Source organism: Panulirus ornatus, chromosome 49, assembly GCF_036320965.1.
Source record: "Panulirus ornatus isolate Po-2019 chromosome 49, ASM3632096v1, whole genome shotgun sequence".
In the NCBI taxonomy this organism is placed as follows: domain Eukaryota; kingdom Metazoa; phylum Arthropoda; class Malacostraca; order Decapoda; family Palinuridae; genus Panulirus; species Panulirus ornatus.
In genome coordinates, this window is record NC_092272.1 from 7364313 (window position 1) to 7387456 (window position 23144).

Here is a 23144-nt window from a genome sequence, read left to right on the forward strand (position 1 = left end):
AGAACCACCTGACGAAGTGCCACTTGACGGAGGAATTGCATAACCTGCTGGAGGCGTGGCAGAAGGCAACGCGATGGGCCGAGTAGACGTCCCTATGTAGGGGCGTGTTGGAGGAGGCGCCGGTGGGAACCGTACGTGACGGGAATGAGAGCCAGACGTGTCGGGGAGGAAATGTATATCATTAAAGTGTGAAGCGTCTGTGTTGGGTGCTGGCAGGATGTCACATTTGTAATGTGATTACTTCTTGGTATTCTTGTCGTCATGTTTAGTAATGTCATGTCAAACACGCTCCGGAGCGAGACATTTAAGTACGACTCGACTCTCTTAACATAACGCGCTCTTAAGGGATCTAGTCTTTTAACCGTGCTATTCGAAGGGGGGCAAGTCTGTTAACCGGGCCGGTGTAGGGATATTAACCCGCATTGTTGTGTCTATTAAGAGCGTTGTTCTGGGGTAAAGAATGTCTCGCGCGCAGGTGACGCTGTCGTCCGTACTAAGGAAATGGTAGATATATGTACATTATGTCTCGCACCTCAGGCGCAAACCCTCTACCTATCGCGTGTGTTTTTATAGTGACGGGCAAAATATGCCCTGAGTTTGGCCTTCTCGGAAGCGGGGAAAAAAAAAGTAAGGTTAGAAAAAGAATTAAGTGAATAGGAGCTCTTCGTGTGTTTACTGAGCTGACTTCAATGTGAAAGGTTATACAGGAAGCGAGGTAAGGGGAGACGATGGGTAGAATTCCAGAGCTTGGCTCTCCATGGAGAGGTCGAGATATTATAACGATCAATCCTCACGTTAGTATGTGACTTGAGAATGTCCCTGTCTTGAATGAGGTTATTTGTTGGATCATTTTGCTTCATAATATGCAGACGACATGTGGAATATCCTTGAATGTTATTTGTGAGTTAAATGGACGTAAAGAATGTTGCTCGTGTCTTTCCTCGGTCTTTTAACATGTTAGGAATTCTAATTTTCAACGTTATTACACACTAGTAAATACAGACCAACTTTTGTATATTTGCCAGACCCTGAGTAAATAGCTTCTCATTATTATGCATTACAGTGAAAAAGCAGAACTTTATATTGGTGTTTATTTTTATCCTTATCATTCGGTGCCCAAATATTACTCTCTCATATCTCATATATATGGTTTTCCCAGGTAGTTAACTGCCACTTCTATTTATATATTTGATGAAGCTTTTAATTTCGTTTTTTTAACTCTTGACTTTCTCTATATTACAGGTAAGTACCAGGGGAGATTAATGGACTGCCAGCTCCGGCAAGGTAAGTGCCCACCTCAGATTTGTTCTTGTACCCGTGTTTTCTTCAGCCGTCGAGCCCCACGAGAAAAGGTAAGTACTGTTTGGCGAGGTAAGTACAGGAGGAGAACTTCCTTAGTGAGTCAGTGGGGAAGTGGGTCTCTAAGTGAGAGACTCACTGGGTAGGGAAGTAAGTTGGAAAGTAAGTTAGGAGAGTTTCAGACGTCTTGTACACCCCACAGCAGTTGTGGTTGGTGAATGTGTGTCAACGATGTTGAGTCAGCACGTGCTCTACTCATCAGCCTCGTGGATGAGGGAGTGAGTCCTGAACCCACCCGAGTCAGCCATCAAGTCTTGACGATATCGAGCACTTGCTACAGCGGCTGTGATCGAGAACCCCCTCACGCTCTCACCTCAGCCAGGCGGACCAGTTGGCGGGTATTGAGAGGTTTTGGAACCAGCGAGAGATCCCTGCCCTCATCATACAAGTGAGGCAAGAGAGACTTGTCCTCACACACGTGAGGGGTAACGAAGCGCAGCGCCACAAAACAGACATACGCCAGGGAATGTGCCTCATGTCGAGGGAATGGGAGAGAGTGGCTGCTAATGTGGCTGGACGAGTTAGCCAGTTGGTACTAATCTCAGGAGACGTGTGGGGCCAATTAATGCTAATATCACGGGATCAGTGAGCCAGTTAGTACTGATCTTACCAGATAATTGAGCCAGTTATTATTAATCTCACTAAAGTGAAGGAGTTAGCACTTACCTTACGGCACCAGTTCGGTGTCACTCAACACTAGGGATGAAGCATTGATGATCGTAACAGTTAACAGGTTGTGAAGCATGTGTGTTGTGGTTGTGCTCAGGATGTGTCGGGCGGCAGTCTGATTGGCTGGCTAGCTAAATGCCTGACTGGTAGGTTGATTTTTCGGTTGAGTTTGTCTGCCTCAATGATTGTGGCTGTTGGTAGGATTGAAGCCCAACTGACAAACAACTAGTTAGGCTCGTTGGCTGTAGGATAATTGGTTGCTGGCTGGCTGGCTGGTAGGCTGGCTGGCTGGCTGGCTTACACAGCCTCTGCCAGACGACCTTCGCCTCTATTTTTTCGTGGCACCGTAATCTCCCTCCCCCTTATTAAACCATACTTCTTCTCTGAGCTTTTTAACGCCCGTGTTGGTATTCTGAAAACGTTCTCAGGTAGTCTGAAAGCGTTATCAGTATTCTGGAAACGTTTTCCCTATTCTATAAACGCTCTTGGATATTCTAGAAACGTTTAGTTACATTCTAGATTACTTTCTGGTAACTAGAAAAGTTCTGAACATTCTTGAAAAGTTTCTAGTATTCGAGGAACTTCCAGTTGTAGCTCTTTTGTGGCGTGGTGCGGCGGGGCGTGGTATGGTGGCGTGGTGTGGAAGGGTTGCACTGTGGACGATTCTTGACATCAGTTATTTACGTTCGTAAAGCGTTTTTTATGGTCTCTCTGGATCTGTTGTTGTCTCACGATGAGAGACACAATGATTAGTGAAGGTATATCTCTCGCCTCTAACTCTCTCTTTCTCTTTTATAGATATTACTCCAGTTTTTGCCTCTGCCGCCCTCGCTGATTACACAGTAGTTAACGACTTCGCCTTCAGGCGAGACGGGAAGATGTTTTTTTCCATTGTTATAATTTCTTTCTTGCTGGATTACTGCTTTGGGGCTTTTGAGCCGTCGGCGCTGGGCAAAGGTTGTGAGAAGTGGAGTCTGGGACTCGAAGTAGTGGTTGTAGGTAGAGGTTATGTGATGGACAGAGGAGGATGTTGTAGTAGGATGTTGTTAGCGGAGGTCGTTGAGGTTAGGATGGAATGGTAAGAAGTATGGAAGGGATCGTTTGTGAGTGTTGTGAGGTAGAGAGGGGGTTGATAAGGAAAGATTTAGGGGATGAAGTTGTTAGCTAGGGTTATAGAGGGGGAGTTTCTGGACAGGGTTGTCGGGAGTGAGATGTCTTCATGGGTAAAGGGGGCAGGCGGAGGGGAGGTAATGCCTGGATGGGTCTGAGCACTGGGGTCTGACACAGAAGCATTGTAACCTCTGGGATCATTTTGCTCCGTCTCTGGCAAGACGAGTCTGACCAGCCCGGACAATGAGCCGGTCGCTGGGAGCAGCACGACTGAACACTGAACTGGTTGTGGAGGCCAAGTCCTGGGTTGTAGGGCGTGGGCAAGAGTTGTGGAAGGTAAGCTTGTGGAGTGGGTGGCTGTAGGTAGGTGAACGATTTGGTTAAGGCGTTGCAGCATTGAGGCAGGATAAAGGCAAGAGATTATGGACGACGTGTGGGCAAGGAAATTAGCGAGACTCGTGGGTGAGTGGCGAGGGCGGAGGAGGTGTGCGTGGTAGCAGGGGTCTGCAGAAGCGGATGCACTTAGGCGTGAATTCTTGGCCTGACCACACGCGTATCGTGAGCGCTCCTCAACTGGACGTGTATGTCCCGGCCAGGTATCGCCAGCTGACTTAGTGTCGCGAGGTCTCCGAACATTTTCACAGGTGGGGTGTTAAGCCAGTATGTTTGGTGCACTCGAGGAGCGAGATGTTCCTCATGTCGGAGGAATTTTACTGAAAGGAATTCAAGTCTATGGAAAGGTGCACTGCAGGATCCTGGAGATACACTAAAGGCAGTCGGAGATTCCTTACTGCATCGTCTGCATAATGGCGAAGGTGGAGTTTGAGGGAGAGATCGTGTGGATGTGGGGTGTTGGTGAGGTGGTAGACTGATGGGGATAGACGTCGGTGGGTGACAGATCGATCAGTCGGAGGGACAGATCGTGGGACGACCAGCCATGGGGGCAGGTAATGTACTGGGACGACCAGCAATAGGGGCAGGTGGTAGATCGACCGGCCAGAGGAGCAAGTAAATAAAACGCGGAAGGCGTTGTCCGTAGACACCGCGCACCAGTAGCTCTTTTCTCAGTGCTGTGCGGGACATGTTGACCACTCAACACGCCAGTACGTGCGTCCGTTACCCACGACGGTACAACCCTTAGCTGAGGGCGTAACCTCTAACCTAACCATTAAAGGTCAGGTTAGAGGTCAGGCCATAATACCCAGGTGTCATATTGCCGTGTTTAATGAGAAAAAAATCGATGTAGGAAATCGGATAATGTTTTATTTTGTCTGTTTTACTGACCATTCGATGTTTACGTACTAGCCAGTATTACTGCTGTTATTGCTTATGTAGATTCCTGTCCGCGGTTACCCAACCGTCACTTCAGGAAAGCCATTAAGCCACAAGTTCCTCCATCAAAGTACATTTCTCGAGTACTTCAGCGGGACCTTCGCCGCTGGAAACAAGAACTTTGCCTGAGCTGGGCAGCGGCGGCGCCAGCTGTTCTAAATGAGCAGCAGCAGCAGGAGGAGCAGCAGGAGGTCGCTGGCCTGGGGATCGTGGTTCAGGCCAGATATAGCGCTCGGCTGGAAAGGAATTCAGAAAAATTCCCCTAAACGCCCGGAGTCGTATGTCTTTTTGCAAGCGACTGGGAATTCCTTTCGTAAAGAATTTGAGGAATATTTTTGTTTGCTTTGTAGCCATGAGTACGTGCGTGGCTGCTGCCAGAGGCCATGCCATGAAATTAAAGAACCTTGTCCGAAAAGGATGTAAAGAAAAACCTTTGTGGTATGAGAGTAATAGATGAATGGAATAGTGAGTGATGATGATATAGTAATGGTGGACAACACGCGTTAAGCTTAAGGTGTTGTGTGGCGGTGGAGATGGCACACCACTAGTGTAGAACTCCCTCCCTCTCCCTTACTGTGAAAATAGGTAATTACACACACGCGCACGCGCGCACACACACACACACACACACACACACACACACACACACACGTCACATGGCGATGGGTATGACTCAGTGTAAGTCTGTCATTCCTGTAATAAATTCCCTTTGGTGAGGTTTTCCCCTGGCGATTAAGAAGCGGTGGGGAAGCCCCACCACCCCCTCGTGGACCTGGGAGGGATGGGGGCTAAACAGAAGAAAGAAATTAAGATTAAGACGGATATAACAGACCATTCTGGAATGTAGGGTCTTTCACCTACATAAGGTTTTAGATGTATTGAAGATATCTTAGACCCACTTAAGACCCACCGAAGAAGTGTTACACCAACCTAAGACCCACCGAAGTTGTCTTAGACCCACCTAAGAAGGCTTCAGACTCGCCTAAGATATCCTTCAAAGCACCGAAGGAGAGACAGTGTCTGGGCCAGTAATGCATTGTACACGACCTTACGTTTTCTGGAAGAAATACTCGTCACGGAGCTGGTTGTCCTCACACGGATACACAGACTCGTGGCCAGCTAACACACACGGCATTACAGACAGACACACGGGCGACCAACAGGCGGCAAGACGGACACACCAGCAGACACCCGGGCGACCTCAGTCTGACTCGCATTACGAATATCTACGACGAAGACCTGATGATGATTGTTGCTATCATTATTATTATTATCATTGTTTATAATTATTACTATTATTATTATTGTTGCTGTCATTATTATTATTATTATTGTTTGTTATAATTATTACTAGTATTATTATTATTATTGTTGTTATTATTATTATTACTAATTTATCATTATTTTGTTGCTATTATTATTACTATTTTATTATTATTATTGTTGTTGCCGTTATTATTATCATTACAATTATTTTATTATTATTATGACTGGTAATGATGCTAGGCTCGCAGGTTTTGTAGAGTGTCAAGTTTGACATTATGATTTGTGGAAAGTTTAAGATAAACTGTCTTGAAGTGCCAGACATCCGCCGCTCTCTGGTACACGACTGATTGATTGGTAGTCGGTCGTTCTTGTGGGGTCGTTCCTTCTGGAAGCTTCTTCCCGCCAGTGTTTAAGTTGTCGAAGATAACGGTCGTCTGACCAATGTGTCTCGTCTGTTGTTCGTGTTAAACAGTTGTATGTCTCAGCCGTGTGCACGGATCTCTCACACTTGTTTATGTATACGTGAATATCTTGCTAATCATGATTGGTAGGATGTGTTTCATTACGTGAGTGTAAACAGATGTCTCATTGCTTTATTGTAAACGGGTCTCAATACTTGAGTGCTAAGGGAGACATTTGTAAAAAGATGCTTTGAAAAGTTTTCGTTGGAGTCAACAGTCGGTCGCAAGAGGAGTCGATAAGGCTCTTTGTCACGTATGAAAGCGAGGCAAATTATCCTTGTGGTAATTGCAACCTTGGGAATGGAAATGTGCGGGCTGGCAACCCGGTGACGGGTCGGGTATTGTGCGATTGTGGAGGAGGTGGGAGATGGCCCCCCCTCCCCCTCTTGCTCGCCCCATGACCATCCACTCTTCTTCCTCTTTTTTGACCGCCACTGTTGCTTCCTCGTATCTTGGGTCCTTCTCATTCTTTCTTTAGAGATCACACTATCTCTCTGCTTTGCCTCGCCACGCCTCCACTACCACCACCATCTCCTTTACCGCACCTTTCACCACTCACCATCCCCCCCCCCCTCACCGTACATCCCCCTACCTACCTCCTCCCAGTAAGGTCAGGTCGAGGGTGTGGGGTTCAAAGGAGAGTGTTGCGTCTTACAGATGTTCTTAATGTCTGCCCTTGTTGTCTGAGGATTTACCTGCCCTCCTGCCACACTGGTGTTACAGTGGGAGTTGTGGTGTATTGTGGTAGACTAGTGTTGATGTATGAGTTCTGCAGTATTGTGGTAGACCAGTGCTGATGTATGAGTTCTGCAGTATTGTGGTAAACTAGTGTTGTTATTGTGGGAGTTCTGCAGTATTGTGGGAGACGAGAAGTGTCATGGTAGCCTTCTTTAGCATGGTGAACGACCTGGTTGACTGTGAATCAGCGTTTGCACAAGAGACGTGCGTCAGTACGAACACTAACAGTAGTACATGGCTTAGAGGCTTGGCATGTATATAATGATGTTAGTACCTACGTCAGTACGAAGGCCCTCGTTGTTACTTGGCCAGAAGTAGACTTTGTAAGTTCTTCATAATGGCCGTTGTACCAGCTGTAGTATAAGGAACCCGTGTTAGTAGTAGGGAGACAGTGTTATTATACAAGATTTGCCTCAGTAGGAGGGTCTCGTGTTAATAGGAAGATAGTAGTATTGTAGTACTTACGTTAGTACGAGAAGTATGTATTCGTAGGAAGGTATACTGAGTCGTGGAGGCTTGTGGTCGTGTTAACTACTTCCTTTGTTGCACGTGTTTGGGGTCAGGAATATCGACCTCCAGTGAGAGGTCATTAAGCCCTTGAGCACGACAATGCGACCCATGAGTATGATGACCTGCCCTTTAACCTGACTGTTAACTCGGGGGCCTGGACGTCGTACATAAAAGGGTCGTACCTTCGAGCTCAAGGGTCGTACCGTCATGCTTAGTGGTCGTACTGTCGTTTTAATGGGTCATACCGCCGTGCCAGCGAGGTTGAACCAGAAGTATTAAAATATTCTCTCTAGAAAGTTTATTTTTCTGCAGAGTCATATATATAATTTTGTATTCATTTATTTTACCACATTAAACTCTCGTTGTATGAACTCTGAAAACATTTTATAATTAAAGAAATAACGAATAAAAATAGATAGTTACTGGGAAGAAATGATTTCTTTTCTTTTTCTTTAAGAGCTGTGCCTCGCGTCAAAGCTTGTGGTAGTGTACTTTAGAAAACGTACTGTGGGTAGGCCTATCGCAGTAAACACTTCCAGGTCATTGTTAGGTCTCAATGTAACGGCCAGACTCATTGTTCGTTGCTTCATTGTAATCCTGAAACTTCATTGTTAGTCTTCATTAATACGCTAGTTATTGTTCCTCTTGAGCTGTGAGGTCATCACTCGTTCTTGTGGGTTCTTATGGCTGTGTGTGTCATCATGATGCTTCATATGGCTGTGTGTGTCATCATGATGCTTCATATGGCTCTGTGTGTCATCATGATGCTCCATATGGCTCTGTGTGTCATCATGATGCTTCATATGGCTGTGTGTCATCATGATGCTTCATATGGCTTTCTGCATCATTGTAATGGTGCCCGTGGACATGAGTGTTATAGTATCGTCGAGTCTGCCTTAAGTATTAGTTCTGAGACATGTGTCGTAAAAGGACTGAAAATATATTAATAATCGCTTGTATTCATAGATTTATTGATGTGAATATTTTTTGTTCAACAGAACTCCGTACAGCATTACAGTGTGTGTATCCAATGTAGTGACTGTAATGCCTGTAGCTGGTCAAATGGTCCTCAGGTCCACACCTACAAATGCACCCGAAACAGACGGAGTTGCGTCTGACCCACAAACAGACGTAGTAACGGTTGTACCATACGTACCGTGATGGTCAGTCAGAGGGCGTTACTGGTGGTAGCCGGCCCACTGGTCTTGCCGGCACGAAACTATTAGGTCAAATTTCCACGAGTCCACTTGACTGTCGGCCAAGACGACACCCCACACACTGTACAGTCGCCAGTGTAATGGGTGATATCTCGTGTGTCCGGTTGACAGTCGGCCAAGACTGGCGTGGGTGCGAGACGACTGGCTCTTGAAGCATCGATCTTGTTATGTAAGAACTGTATTATGCACCCCCACATGTCGGCGGCCATATCTCTGCCTGTGTGGATATTAGTCTCCATAATGCCAAGACCTGACCATGAATGGTATAAAAATGTGAGGAGGTTTTTTTTTGTTTTGCTTGTATACAGACGTCATCATCAGTTCTACACATACATATAAATGTTTCTCTGTCTTCGTACGTAGTGTTAGTAATGGTTTAAACGGTAAAGACCTGAGCAGGCCGGATTGTCCCAGTAATACGATGACCTAGACTTGGGTCACCATCCTTTTAGGGGTCAAGTGGAAGGTCAGGTCATGCACTAGAGCTGTTCGTAAAGACTTGAGTGAAGGATTCCTTTTGCAGATGAATAATTAATCATGATTATGTTGGTGTTATCTTTATTGTCATACCAAGTTCATTGTAGTGTCTGTTCTGTATCGTCATCACGCTTGATGAACGATGTGTTATATAGTAGTTCCCTGTGTGTGTGTGTGTGTGTGTGTGTGTCTGTGTGTGTACTCCTTGTACGAGGGACATGTACATATGAGATAAGGAATGGCTCTCAGAATCCCTGAGTTATACAGCGTGTGAGTGAACACCACACAACATCTGTACTATGGATGATATGAGAAGGCTTCTCAGGAGATGTTTGATGTATATAATACCTTCATCAGACGCTATGGATGGTGGTCGGGAAAAGCGTCCATTGAGTGTTCCTGTTTGCGTATATTCCTTCTGTCGTGCACCAACATTAATACCATCTGTCGCATGCACCATCTGCCCTCCACCACCTGAATACCATTTCTCTCTTATACCACCAGACTTCCATGTACCCCTTATAACACTTGCCCTTACACCACCTGATTACAATCTATCTAAAAAATACCTGCCTTATACACCTGAATACCATGTACCCCTCGTGCCTCCTGCCCATTTACCATCAGATTACCATCTTTCACGTCAACCACCTGCTCTAATACCAGCTGAATTCCGTCTCAGTCGGGTATACCATCTGTAACAGGTGCGACCTGGGCCGTGCCTGGCGAGGCGACTGTGTTCCTTCCGTCGTGTGTGTGTGATGCAAGCTATCATGTATCATCCCGTGCAGGAGGCAGCCATCAGCCAAACTCCGCCACGTATACGCCCGGGAAGACGCTCCAGTATACTCCCTGACCCACGTATTCTTCTGGGTAGTTTAGTAGAGCAGCGTACATGAGGTTACGAGCGCGTGTGTTATGACGTACGGCGTGTTCGACTGTAGGGGGAGGATACATTAGCTCGTCTGCTGTAGGGGTGAGAATGTGTGCATTTAGGCTTACGTATTATATGTATGTATGTATGCGAGGGTATTCGTGTGTGAGATCTCATTACTTTGTACACCTTAGATGGTCTTACGCATTACATGCACGAGCGTAAAGTCTCCTGAAACGAAAGAGAGGCATCCTGCCCAGCCTTAGTGTAAGACGTGTGTGTGTGTGTGTGTGTGTGTGTGTGTTCCTGGCTGTAAGTGAGTATACATGTGTGAAGAGAGCGGCGGGCGGGCGTGTCCAAGGCAGGCGTGCTGCTGCTGCTGCTCCAGCCGCCGCCCGGCCCGCCTCCCGCCACGCAACATACGCCGATCCTGCGCCGCTTCCACTTCCCCCCACCCCTCGTGTCTCGCTCTCTTTTCTCTTCTTTAAAGGCCTTTTCCACCCTCCCTTACTACTCTCGTTTATTGTTATGTTTAATATATTGTTAAATGTGTTGTATCAGATCAGGCACGGGAGTGGGAGGTTTGATAATGGAGTGCTGGTGGCCTGGAAGACTGGAAATAGAAAACGGGAGTTTCAACTTCGACCCGTGGCCAGAGTTGCCAGATAGAGCCCGGGAGATGATCCCACATCTGCTGTGCAGAGCTGAATATTGAGCCAGTATGGGCTCTATATGAGAGGTTTGTGTCTCTGGAATAATGCAGGGGTATTCCCTTACTACGACGGGGCAGGAATTGGCCAGAAATACTGATTATGTGGAGGGAAAATAGATTGATCGTCCACATCTCGCAGGGGAGCTGTGGGAGCGAGCGTTGGACGGCGGGAATGGCAGGAGAATTTTGGGGGGCGGCGAGGGAGGGGCTGATTCCCGATGGCCCGGCTGTTCCTGGTGCCGAGCTGCTCACCATGCCAGTCGGTGGCGTACGCTGCCCGTGGTCAGGTGTGCCCGTGCAATACTCGGACTCTTAAACCGTCTGCTCGAGAGACGCCACTATCTCCTTGAAGGGTACGTGAGCCTAGGTTAGGCGGCCAAGCGCTGCAGGCTCCCCACCACCACCGCCGCCGCTACCACTGCGCCCTCGGCAGGATAATATCTGCAGCCGCTACAGTGTGAAACTCTTGGATGTGTTGTGATGTGTCTGCGGTTGATATCGCTTTTCACCGCGGTTGTGTTTTTTGTAAACTGGGTCCCGACGGGGCACAGAGACCTGGAACTTGCCAGATCACAGTCTCGAAAATCTTATGTTCCTCGGGCGAGTTGTATATACATACTCTGGCCCAAATGGAAAATATACATTCAATTGATAAACTGGAACCCGTTCTTAAACTCCAAAAGATTAAGAATATATATATATATATATATATATATATATATATATATATATATATATATATATATATAATATATATATATATCTTCCTGGGTTGACCAGAGAAGAGTTTGATTTTAGTCTGAGTATAGTGGAGAACATGCTGAGGTGTGGGGTTATGAAGGGTACAGCCGACTAGTGAGTGATATAATAATATGATGCATCGTCATAAAGCTCGCTCATCCCTAAACCACGAGCTGGGGGGGCTCCCATTACAGAGTCGCCCCAGCCAGACGCTCCGGCGCCCCACTCTCCCCTCCCCCAGCTGCCCCAACCAAATGCTAGCACGTCCCCCATAGAGCTGCCCCAGCCACAAGCTAGCACCCTCCCACCATTAGATACCACAGACAAAGACCCTCCCCCTTGTAAGAGCGATCCCAACCCCACGTTAGCATGTCCTCCACAGTTATCCTAACTACACGCTATTACATCTTCCTCTCCCCCTGTCCGAACTACATGCTAGGACGCCCCCCTCCCCCCTTCCCCCCTAGTGAAGTGGCCCCAACCTCACGCTAAAACGCCCCACAGAGCTGCCCCTCCAAACTCTGGGACAACCCTTGCAGAATCACCCTGAACAGAGCGGCCCCAACCACACACGATTATACTTTCCTCCCACAGAGTACCCAGCCCTACTAGGGCTCCTCCCACAGAGCTGCCCCAACCACAGCCTTCCCTCAGCCTTAAACTGCCCTTTTCAAAAATCCCTTAACTTTTGAATCCTTAACCTGGGGAGGTTACCGGACCCAGTCCTCACACCCAGGGTGTGGAGGGGAAGTGTGGAATGTGACCTGAGGAATGATGTGTTGTGTAGTGTAGTATGGAGAGAAATATGTGCGATGAACACCATGAACTATTGCAGGAAACATCGTATGTGTGTTGAGTGAAGTGTGAGAACGATGCCACTAAGATGGATAAGAATACTGTGAAGAAGGAAGTGTGAGGAGGATGTGTGAGGAGAGTATGATAAGAACGCGATTGTGTAGGAAACAAGAAGACGGTTGTAGCAGTAAGGGAATTGCCCTACGAGAAAGTCTGTGGCAGGATTCGTAAGTGTTCAGGGGGCCGTAATAGGAAGGGTTGTGCTCGGAAGGAGGGCAGTATGAAGAAAGTACGCTCTTATGAAGGAAGTGTGAGGACAACTTTGGGGAATGTGTTGGTAATGAAGGAATGAAAAGTATGAGGAATGCAAAGTGAGGAGTAGTCTGTTTGGAGTAACTCTGAGGAGTGAGTGTGAGGACCTCAGTGTGAGGACTATAATATTTGAAGCACAGTATTAGGAATTATGTTAGATATGAGGATGTCCGGGAGAGGAATGAACGGAGGAATTTAGGAATGGAGCAATGTAAACGAGGCATGTGTGTATGACGGTGTAATAATCGGGAATACAGCTGGGAAGACAAAGCAGTTGCGTTCCGGAAATTCCTCCGAACAGCTCAGTTTTAATGGCTTAGTTTGCAGCATGTAGCACGAGTGTGACTGTCTACCCATAGTAGGCAGTGTGACGGGTTTCGAACGTGGGGATCTAAGAACTACGTGGCAGAAACGGAACCCTATCATTCATCAAACATAGTAATTGACCAGAGGATCTGGAGTGTCATGTCTGGTGCCCCCCCATCAAGCTTAGGGGGGGGGGTCCTGGTGTAGGCTGGCTGTGTGTGTGTATGTGCGCGGGTGTCGAACACTGATGGATCTGTGAAGCTGGGGTCAGTGTGCCAGTCAGCCAGCGGCAGCAGAGTGCCCGCTGCACGTGAGAGCCAACATTGCACTGGGGGCCTTATATTGATCTCCTGGCAGGGGCGTGTGTGTGTGTGTGTGGCACTCGTCCTGCCTCCCCCCACCTGCTGGTACGACCCGTCCCTACCCTGCTTCCGCCACCAGGCTAGTACGACCACTTGTTACCATTTGGCACGACCAGTCCCTGGCCCTCCCCCGCCTATGTAGTACGATCGGCTTCCTCCTCCTACCAGATGCGACCTATCCTTCCCCCGACCCTCGTGCCTTACTCACACGATCCCTCCCTCATCCCCCATCGTTGTGGCACGACCCCCGACCCTCGTGCCTTACACACACGATCCCTCCCTCATCGCCCACCGTTGTGGCACGACTCCTTACAACTACATATACCCCTCACACCCCCACCTGCCCCGACCCACGCTACAACCTGCCCCCCCGTTTCCCCACCCATGCCCACACTACAACCTGTCCCCGGGTTCCCACGCCGGCCCACACTACAACCTGTCCCCGGGTTCCCCACACCGGCCCACACTACAACCTGCCCCCCTCTCCGGGTCCCCCCCCCCCTCCTTCCCGGCCCACACTACAACCTGTCCCCCGGATCCCCACCCCGGCCCACACCGCCATCTTAACCCCCCAGTTAACACAGTGAGAGGTTCTGCTCACACTGAGCTTATATATCATCGCCTACACTTGCCACTGACGACATACATATACTGTATACAGTCCAACATGACCCACCCCACCTTTTTTGTGTCTGGTTGTATTGATTTATGTGCTGGGTTTGTGTAGTATCTCCCTGTCATCTTCACCGTTATTTATATCTTAGTTGTGCGTCACACAGAATTATTGCTAAAGCAGTATGATGATACTTTGTTAGGGAGAGTATGTATGAATGTGTATGTAGCTCGTCGGTCACCCATACACACACACACACACACACACACACACACACACACACGCTTGATGACGTTCGCGTCGTTGTATACAAGATTGCAGTCATGTATCATTCAGCTTTTGTGTATTTTTAATGCATCTGTTATGTATACATCACTGATCCCATATTTGCATTGATGTATACATACATTAATACACTCTCAAAGATTATGCTTATGCTGGACACGTATAGATATGTATCCGTTGTACACATAGACATCGAACTGCCGGGAATATCCTGTGGAACTGAGGTATACAGGTGTCTCCCTACAAGACCCCGGAAGTGGGCGTGGCCAGGCAAGAGCCACGCCCACCCTAGTACACCCAGGTGAGTGTGTGGTGCACCCGCTAGGTGGTGTTGGTGATGTGTGGCCTCCCTCGACGTACACTCCCTCGGTTATAAACGTATCGTGTTTGTCTGTCTGTTGGCTGGGTGTTGGCACCCCAGGCGATGACTGTACACTGCTGTGGTCACCCCTCAAACCCCCCACGCCAACAGGTTGGTGGGGAGGATATTGATGGGGGTTGGGGAGGCTGGTGGTGGCGTAGGAGGGGTGAGAGAGAGATTGGACTTGGGTGGTAGGGAAAGATGGGGATAGTTCCTGAGTTGGGGTGATGAGGGGAGTGGTGGGGAAGCATACTGAGGAGTCCGGGTAGGGGAGCTTAGGGCGGTGATGGGGAGGGGAGAAGTTGGGATGATGCTAAGGAGAGATAGGGACAGGATTATGGTGAGAAGGAGAGAATTTTAGTGAAGGGAGGGGAGAATAGGATGGTGGGGAGGTTGGGGAGAATAGGATGGTGGGAATGGAGAGTAGAATAGGGTACTGTCGGGAGGGGTGAGAGGCTTGTGTTGGGGAGGGGAGGGACTGAGAATGATGATGACGGATTACAGTGGTAGTGGTGAGGAGGGGGTTATGGTGGTGGGGATAGGTTGGCGTGATTGGAGAGTTGGGAGAAGAGATGATGGGGGGGGGGGGATAAATATGGTGATGGGGAAGATGTAATAGTTAGGATGGTATTGATGATGGGGAGATAAAGTTTGTGGCTGGGGAAGGCAAGGAGAGGGGTTTGTGGAGGGGATGGGCCCTACGGCAAGCTGCAAGGGGGAGTTAGAGAGAGGGTGATTTTATGGGGTGAGCTGGGCAAAGTGGGGAGAGAAGGGTATGTGAGGTGGGGTGGGCAGGAGCTCCGGCTGGAGGAGTTGCTTGTGGATTGATGATCTGGAAATCATTTTTGTTTCCTGTGTACAGTGGTTGGGTATTGTGACACACACACACACACACACACGAATATAAACCTCCCTCCCCATACAATTCAGGTAATTACTCCTATTACAGCATTATGGTGGCGATAAGTACAGCCAGAACATAGCACTGGAGATGAGGTGTGGCAGTAGTAAGGTATGAATACAGACAGGTGGGTAGATAGATAGATAAGCGGGAACGATCACTTTTTAGCTTTCGATATAGCAAGATAATTGCAAGGTTGTTAAGTTTGCTAGTCACGGCTCGTAACTGGTAATCATCGTTAAGATCCTTCCATTTATCCTTCTTGTAGCACTAATTTCTTGCATACTGGAACAATATTACCGCTTCCCCTTTTTATCCAGTTTAAATGCCCCATCATTGTCTCTCCCGTCCTGGAAGTCCTTCCAGTCGCTTACGAAGGTGTTGATGGCCTCGTTCCAGCCGGGTGACAGTCAGCCAGTCTTACGAGTGTCCTGCAGTTCAAGGGGGGATGGGAGTGGTCCCTGAGCCTCCCTGGGTGGTAATTGATCGGTGGACAGCTGCGGATCATGCTGTATCGTGACCACATCTACTGGTAACTCTGCTGACGCCAGTAGGGTGTAGGTCTAGGGTGTGTAGTGTAGTGGGTGTAGACGTCGACAACAGTAGATTGGCTGGAGAGTTGACTTCAGGGGTAGGAAGAGGTTGAGAGGTGTGCCGCTGTAGTGTGGGGCAAAGATGGCGTTGTTGTAGTAGAAATTGGCATTGTATAGCCTCAGGTTAGGTAGAAGGCTGGTTACAGTAGCCAGGTGGGTATAGCCCAGGTTAGGTAGAAGGCTGGAGGGATGTGTTTAACTTCCTCCAAGGACAAGAGTTTGGTGTAGGAGACGGTGTTTCCAGCGTCAGTTTCAATCGAAGGTCCAGACTGTTAAAGACGTTCCTGTGAAGTTCCGGGATGTGTTTGAGAAAGCATAAATCCTTTTGAAGTCTTCTGAGCACGAGGCGCCTCTGTCAGGTGCTGCGGATTTTCCATCAAGTCTTCGTGAGTCTTTGACGCGTCCTCAGTTTGGACATCAGACGGGAAACTTCCTCTGCACGTTCCATCATGCCTGAGCAAGACTGATGTGGAATTATGACCTCAGTAATGAGGAGCGGTAAGGTCAATCAGGTTTCAAACGTCTCCGTTCAGATGTCGAGTCAGATGGCAGACTGGGGCCATAATGTGGTGTATGTGTTGTTGAAGACTGAGCCAGTCGAGGGTGGCGGCTGTGAGGCACACACACACACACGCTGGTGGTACTGGCCTGAGTGAGAGAGTAAGATGGAGTGGCCAGAGGTACGTACAGTCCTACGGGCTTAAGGGTTGGAAGTCTTACTGGGATCAGCTGACCACGCCAGGGACGACGCCTGGAGATGTCTATCCCTCGGCTCATCCCAAGGATTCTGACGCCACAGGCTGGATCTCCCCGAGCGCAGTTAGGATCCAGTGTACTCTGGTACCAGAGATTTGTCCTGACTCTCAAACTAGCCAACAGATTTCGCTCAGTACAACTGCTTACGAAGTACATAACATCACATTTGCCCTGGTGCAAGCGCTTCTATAATACATACAGCACACCTGGCTCGGTACAAGTGCTTCTATAGTACATACAGCACACTTGTACTCCTGATTACATACAAGTGTATCACTCATTAAGTTGGCTGTAATGAACTTAGTACACTGTCACAGGAACGATGTACATTCGCTGTACACTCGATAGGCCTGCTGCACATGTACAGATGCAGGTGACATCACAACACACTGAAATCTAGAAGATACCTTAGAACACTGGCAGCGAGTGGCTCTCACACTCGCAGCATGCACTGCAGAAGTGTGTTCCTATCCCAGATGTGGTAACGGATCGACAGTGTGCATTTACGATGCATTTACAAACGTTTACAACTCATTTGCATGTATTTATACTATTGACACCAGTGTTACGCACGTTTTCCTAACACAACTTGTACATTAGGTGTACACAAGTTATGTACACGCGACTCGTATACGCCCTGATAGACGCACGGAGTCAGTCGATGAGGGATGAATATTGCATGACCTGTGTTGTTCTCCTGATGGTTGCTAGCCTTCCTTGTGACCACTTGGTCGACCCGACCAACCAGAGTGAATGTTTTCGAAGCCACAAGACTCGTAGTGTGGGGAGGTGCGAGCTCTGACTGATGCGGGTCTAGCTGGGTTTTTCCTTCTCAACTCTTAGAAGGTTTCCTGATCTTGACTGAGTTCATATGGGCTGGAAAATGTTGGACGACGTCGGATAAAATGTTAACTGAATTTAGGGGATCTGCAGTGTTGACCTTTTCTAGTGCCTCCAGCTCACGTCGACCCACTTTCAGTGCCTGGGTGAGTGGTTGACAGCTTTCCTGTTTTGATAGTCGACAGGCTTAAGTGGCACCTGAGTGTGTTGACTGCCTGCAAGTGTCTGGCCAGAGTGTTGACTGGGTAAGGGGATCTGCGTTGTTGACTGACTTGAGTGCATCGGGAGTGTGTGGACTGAGAGAAGTGGCTGGGGTCCGGTGTCAGTAAACAGGCAACGGGATCCCGCTGGCGTCCTCCTCCGCCCGGATCCTACCGCGGTTGCTGAGGCTGCCGTGCCGTCGGTCGTGGGACCCTGAGGACGTCGGCACTTAGCCGCCGTGGCGCACTAGTGTTGGCCCTAGTGCCGTCAGGGACTGTGAAGCCTCTGGCACCGTTATTAGATGGAGCTTGTGGTACCCCTATGTTGATGTGCAACGTCTCCTGCAGTAAGATGTTGCAGGAGGTCTGGTGGTGTTACGAAGAAGCTCACGTCTCACGGTCGTCCCCGTGTGGTGACGAGGGTTTGTGTGTGTGTGTGTGTGTGTGTGTGTGTGTGTGTGTGTGTCGCCGGAGTGGTAGTTGTGATGGGCGCGAAACCGATCTAGTAAGGACCTGTTGAGGAGTCTTTGTTGCGATGGTTGTCAGGGTGGAACCCCTCGCTCAGTCCTGCTGCCTCAGGTCCTCCTCTTTAACACCTTGTCTCTCTCTCTCTCTCTCTCTCTCTCTCTCTCTCTCTCTCTCTCTCTCTCTCTCTCTCTCTCTCTCTCTCTCTCTCTCGAAGATTCTTCTGTTTCCGTTTTTCTCTATTTTTCTCCTGTATCATAATGTTATATTCATCTCGTTACTTTTTGTTCTAATTTCTCCACCTTCGTTGTATGAATAATCGTCCAGACTGAAGGGTGAACATTGATACTTTGGAAATTATATTCCCTGTGATATAGAGACATTGCGTAGAGAGGAATACTCCATGCTCGATAATGAAAATTGGTACCTCAAAGCCAAGAAATCTTCATATGAACTGAATATTCCGCCTCTTGGAGAGTTTTCTTTCTCCCTTTAGATATTCTTTTCCACGTATTGGGAAGCGATCTTCCTTGCTCAGAAATGTTTTTTCACTTTTGTTAAGAGGAATATTCTGTTTTGCCGTCATTGCGCGTTGCTTCCCCGCCAACCCCAAGGCGGATATCAGAGGATTGGAAGTTTTAGGGAATATCCCTAACAGACTGACGTGATCGGGGAAATTCCTCTAATCTCACCCCCTCCCAAGTAGTGATAATGAATCGTTTGTGGTAATTAGAAGGTACGAAAGCCTGGCGCACATTGGTGGCATGTTTGGACTTGGTATGTAAATGGGATTTAATTCATATGTATGTTCTGTGTATGGTTACGCATAATGTGTGCCCGATTATGTATATTGTATACCAGATTATACTGTACATATGATAATATATACTGTATATCTGTTTATGCATAATGTACATATCGTTATATATGTGAATCTAGTTAAGTGTACTGTATGTGTTTTACGTATGCTGTATGTGTCTATGCTTTCTGTATATGTGGCTCTGTATGTTATATGTCTTGGGTGAAAAGTTTGATGCGTAAGTCGGTCGGGAAGTGTAAATAAAGAGTAATCTTTGAAGGTTATAAATATTGTATGGTCGTTACTTGGAAGGTTACATAACATGTTTACGTAAGGTCGACTCGTAACGGTGGTATAAAGTCTTGGGTCACTGTGGTACGTTTGTCTTGTGAGGTGAGAGCACAGCATGGTCTGGTGTGGCCGCTGTGGCCTCGCCCCGCCCTTTTGTGTCGTGTCCCAAGCTCAAAACACAGAAACAACTGGGGAAAGTACAGCTACTGATGTGCTAAGCTGCTGTTGGTGTGTGCACTGTAGTCGGCACTTGTGTTGCTCTTGAGGTAGAAAGATAGATAGATGGGTAATTGATTCAGTGATTAATAGGTCGACGTAAATATACGTACATTTACTGATAGATTTGTATTATAATTGTTTTGTATCCAATCTGTGCGCTTATAGATTTAATAGTCCAACGCGTTGAGGGTGCTGGTCACAGACTCTGGGTGTACAACAGTGTCTGTTGTAGGTGCTGGTCACACGTTCTGGGTGTACAGTGATGTCTCTATGTACCACAAGCACATACGTTTATAACCGAGACTTGAGTGTATGTGTGTTGATTTATAAGTGTATTATGTGATATATTTTAACATGCTATATTGTGTTATATTTCCCTATATGTCTGTAATTTTGTTGTACGTATCTGTAATAATGAACTAGGTGTTTGGATAATTAGGTCGCCCTGCCAGAAACCTTGTGTGTTGCTGGTCATCATACAAGCGAGAAAAATTTTCCTTTTTTTACCCGTATAGAAGCCACGGCTGGAGGGGAAAATATGCCTTCCTCGTGTGTGTAGAATACCTACAGTAACGACTTGAGCACAGGATGTTGAACACCTACACATGGACGGGACAAATACTCCTCCTTATAGAAGCTTACAACAGGGTTAAGCAACGCACCAGCTGTAGGAGAACAATGGTGCTACATACTCGAGCAAATACATTGGTGAAAACTATATATATATATATATATATATATATATATATATATATATATATATATATATATATATATATATATATGTGTGTGTGTGTATATATATATATATATATATATATATATATATATATATATATATATATATATATATATATATATATTTATATATATATATATATATATTTCTGAAACCAGCACAATGACACTTTAAATGAGTCACTGTAAGTTCGGCTGATTTTGTGTATTTTTGGGGGCTTTTGAGTGAGTCAAGATTTAGAAACTTTTTTCATTAAAAAAACTTCTGAAGCCGAGTTGACCATAGGTAGCTATGGGCAACCCACGTCGGCTTAGATTAAGTTTAGTTTAGTTTGGCTTGACTTAGCAAGGCAGCGTTTGTCATGATAGTTTCCAAGTCCCACAGATACTAGTCAGCCTAACTAACTTACTAACTCTACAGTTCAAGCGGTGGGTTTATCTCTGAGATCTATTACGCCTCTGAATAGTTAACGATATTTGGTCATTCAGACATGTTTAACTCCCTGGGCCATTCAAAATCATGTAGTGTATTGTCCACTCAGGATCGTTGTGGTAATGGCAAGTTACCCATCGTACTGACACCGGTAATGTAACAGCTAGAACCATTGCTCCAGTAATGACTCCATGTGATCCATCATGACCTTCCTGTGCGTCGAGCCGCCGGGGAGGTAGCGAGCTCCCCAGCGGAACCCCGTGACGGAAGCAGGACCGCCCACTCCCACGGTGTCGATCCGTCCACATCGATGAGCAACTTTGTGGTGTTTCGAGTGGGAGGCATCGACATGGGTGGTGTAGGGGAGGATGAGTGGCGGACCAGGGGAGGGGGAGGGGGGAGGAGAGGAGGTTAGAAATGTAAAAGAACAGGAGGGTTCAGGTGGGAGATGAAGTGCGGTTGACGGGAAAGGAGAGCCAATGGGAAGGGAATTGAGAGGGTAAATGAAATTTGTCGGTTTACGATCGTATGTGGTGTGGTCAGCCACAATGATAGTCTGAACTGTGCATCGTAGGATCCTTCTGTATTGTATTGGTGGCAGATATGACCTTCCCACGTATGAGGTCACGTATAGGTCTTGACTTCACCGTAGGTCAGGTCGGGTCATACTTGTTGTGGATGTAAGGTTCCTCGTTCATGTTATCTTAAGGTTGCCAGTATAAGAGGAGCGCTGGGATCGCCATGTTATAACATAGGAATGCGAGTGACCCTTACATCTGCTCCAGTCACCCACGGTGCTCGCACGCACCCCAGACTCCCTCTCCATCACCCACGATGCACCCTCCCATGCCAGACTTCCTTTACCGCCAGACAGATGGCCGTGCCGGCAATTTTGGCATGTCCATGTGTTCTGTTCGGGGGGGGGGGGGGGGGTGTTGTCCTGCAGGAGGGCTGTGGCCTCGGACTCTGGCTGCACCCACGAGAAGCCCCACGGCAGGGCCTGGCCTCGGACTCTGGCTGCACCCACGAGAAGCCCCACGGCAGGGCCTGGCCTCGGTGCCCACCTCCTTCAGCACGGGTTCCGGAGGTCTTCTTCGACTTATGATGGCCCTTAGAGAGGGTCGTATGCTATCATGGGAGTCGTGAAGAGTGGTTATCCTGCTCAGTGGGAGGCTGTGGCATGAGCCTCGGCTCAGGGGACCTGCGTGATGTTGTAGTCTCCAGAAGGGAACTGGGTGGACGTGAAAGAGATTCTTGAAAATCCTCCAGGCATTAAGGTCAGTCTGAGAATCTCGTCCACGTCTCATGATACTTCTTGAAAGATCCTAAACCATCATTGAAGGAGACTGAAAGGCCCGTGCTGGAGGTCCTGTGTGTGTGTGTGTGTGTGTTATTAATTGTTGTTCACAACGTGGCCCAGTGTTCACAACGTGGCCCAGTGTTCACAGTGCACACCACCGGTCGTGTCCGGGTGGTTCCACGGTCCGGTTGCCTTGCTTGAATCATATTACGGAACCTGACATCCTGCAGATGCCAACTGTTGCCATCCCCCCGCCACAGCTGGTCCTCTGGACGTCGTGTGTAATACAGAAAGATATTGCTGGCATTAATGTTCCTGGCCCTGGATAATCTCGGCCAAACTTTGGGTTGTGTGGTGGTGGCACACTTGTATTGGCCAGCCTTGCACTATGCTGGAACGGTCTTGTACATAGCATGACGACACGATCCTTGCGCACGGCTGCACCACCCTTGAATACGACGGTACGACCCATGACTTCTGGGTTACGACCCTTTGAACACGGCGGTACGACCCTTTGGTAGGATTGGACTGGCATTTCAACCTGACCTTTAAGGGTCAGGTCAGGGGTCACTGTGGGCTACCCAAGGGTCGGACCGTTGTTCCGAAGGGATCATGAAGTGCAGCAGAGAGACAGGCACGAGCCAGTGTGGCTTGTACAGTGGTGAGGAATGGTCATGTGGGCCGTCCATACAGTCAGTCAGTCATGTTCTTAACAACAAACAACATGGAAGATAACAAACAATAATAACAACATTGGATAGTTTTATTGTGAATAGTTTTCTTTTTGTGACATTAAAGTGTTTCTCATCTGCACAGAATTAATGTAGCATTAGATTACAAATGTTTCATCGAATAACGCGTGAATTAAAAAGATGTACAGTGAAAAATATTAATATGCAAATCAGGCTTCGGTATAGAACAGAAAACGAGTTGTAGTGATCATGTTATGCGTTCCAGGGACACAGGTTCGTATCCCAGTCATATTGTATTTGTACTAATCATATATAGAGAGAAATCCTCGTGGCTTTGCCCTTGGGAGCCTCCATGATCACGGGCCACTGGTCGGCTTCCGTGTTGCAAAATTGAAATTCGTGGAAAATTCGTTTGCT

The 23144-nt window shown here is 47.7% G+C and overlaps 1 protein-coding gene across 12 annotated transcripts in view; it reads left to right on the plus strand.

Moving 5' to 3' along the window:
• The window catches only part of unc-13, an 820923-nt gene that overhangs the window by 524513 nt on the left and 273266 nt on the right, over positions 1-23144 (plus strand). For 10 of the 12 annotated variants that reach the window (XM_071690920.1, XM_071690927.1, XM_071690926.1 and 7 more), the window contains exon 1: positions 10938-11078. The exons of the other annotated variants lie outside the window; for them this stretch is intronic. The gene's annotated coding sequence lies outside the window, so the exon portion shown is untranslated. Of the gene's footprint in view, positions 1-10937; positions 11079-23144 lie in introns of those variants that run through there. 12 annotated transcript variants of the gene reach the window in all.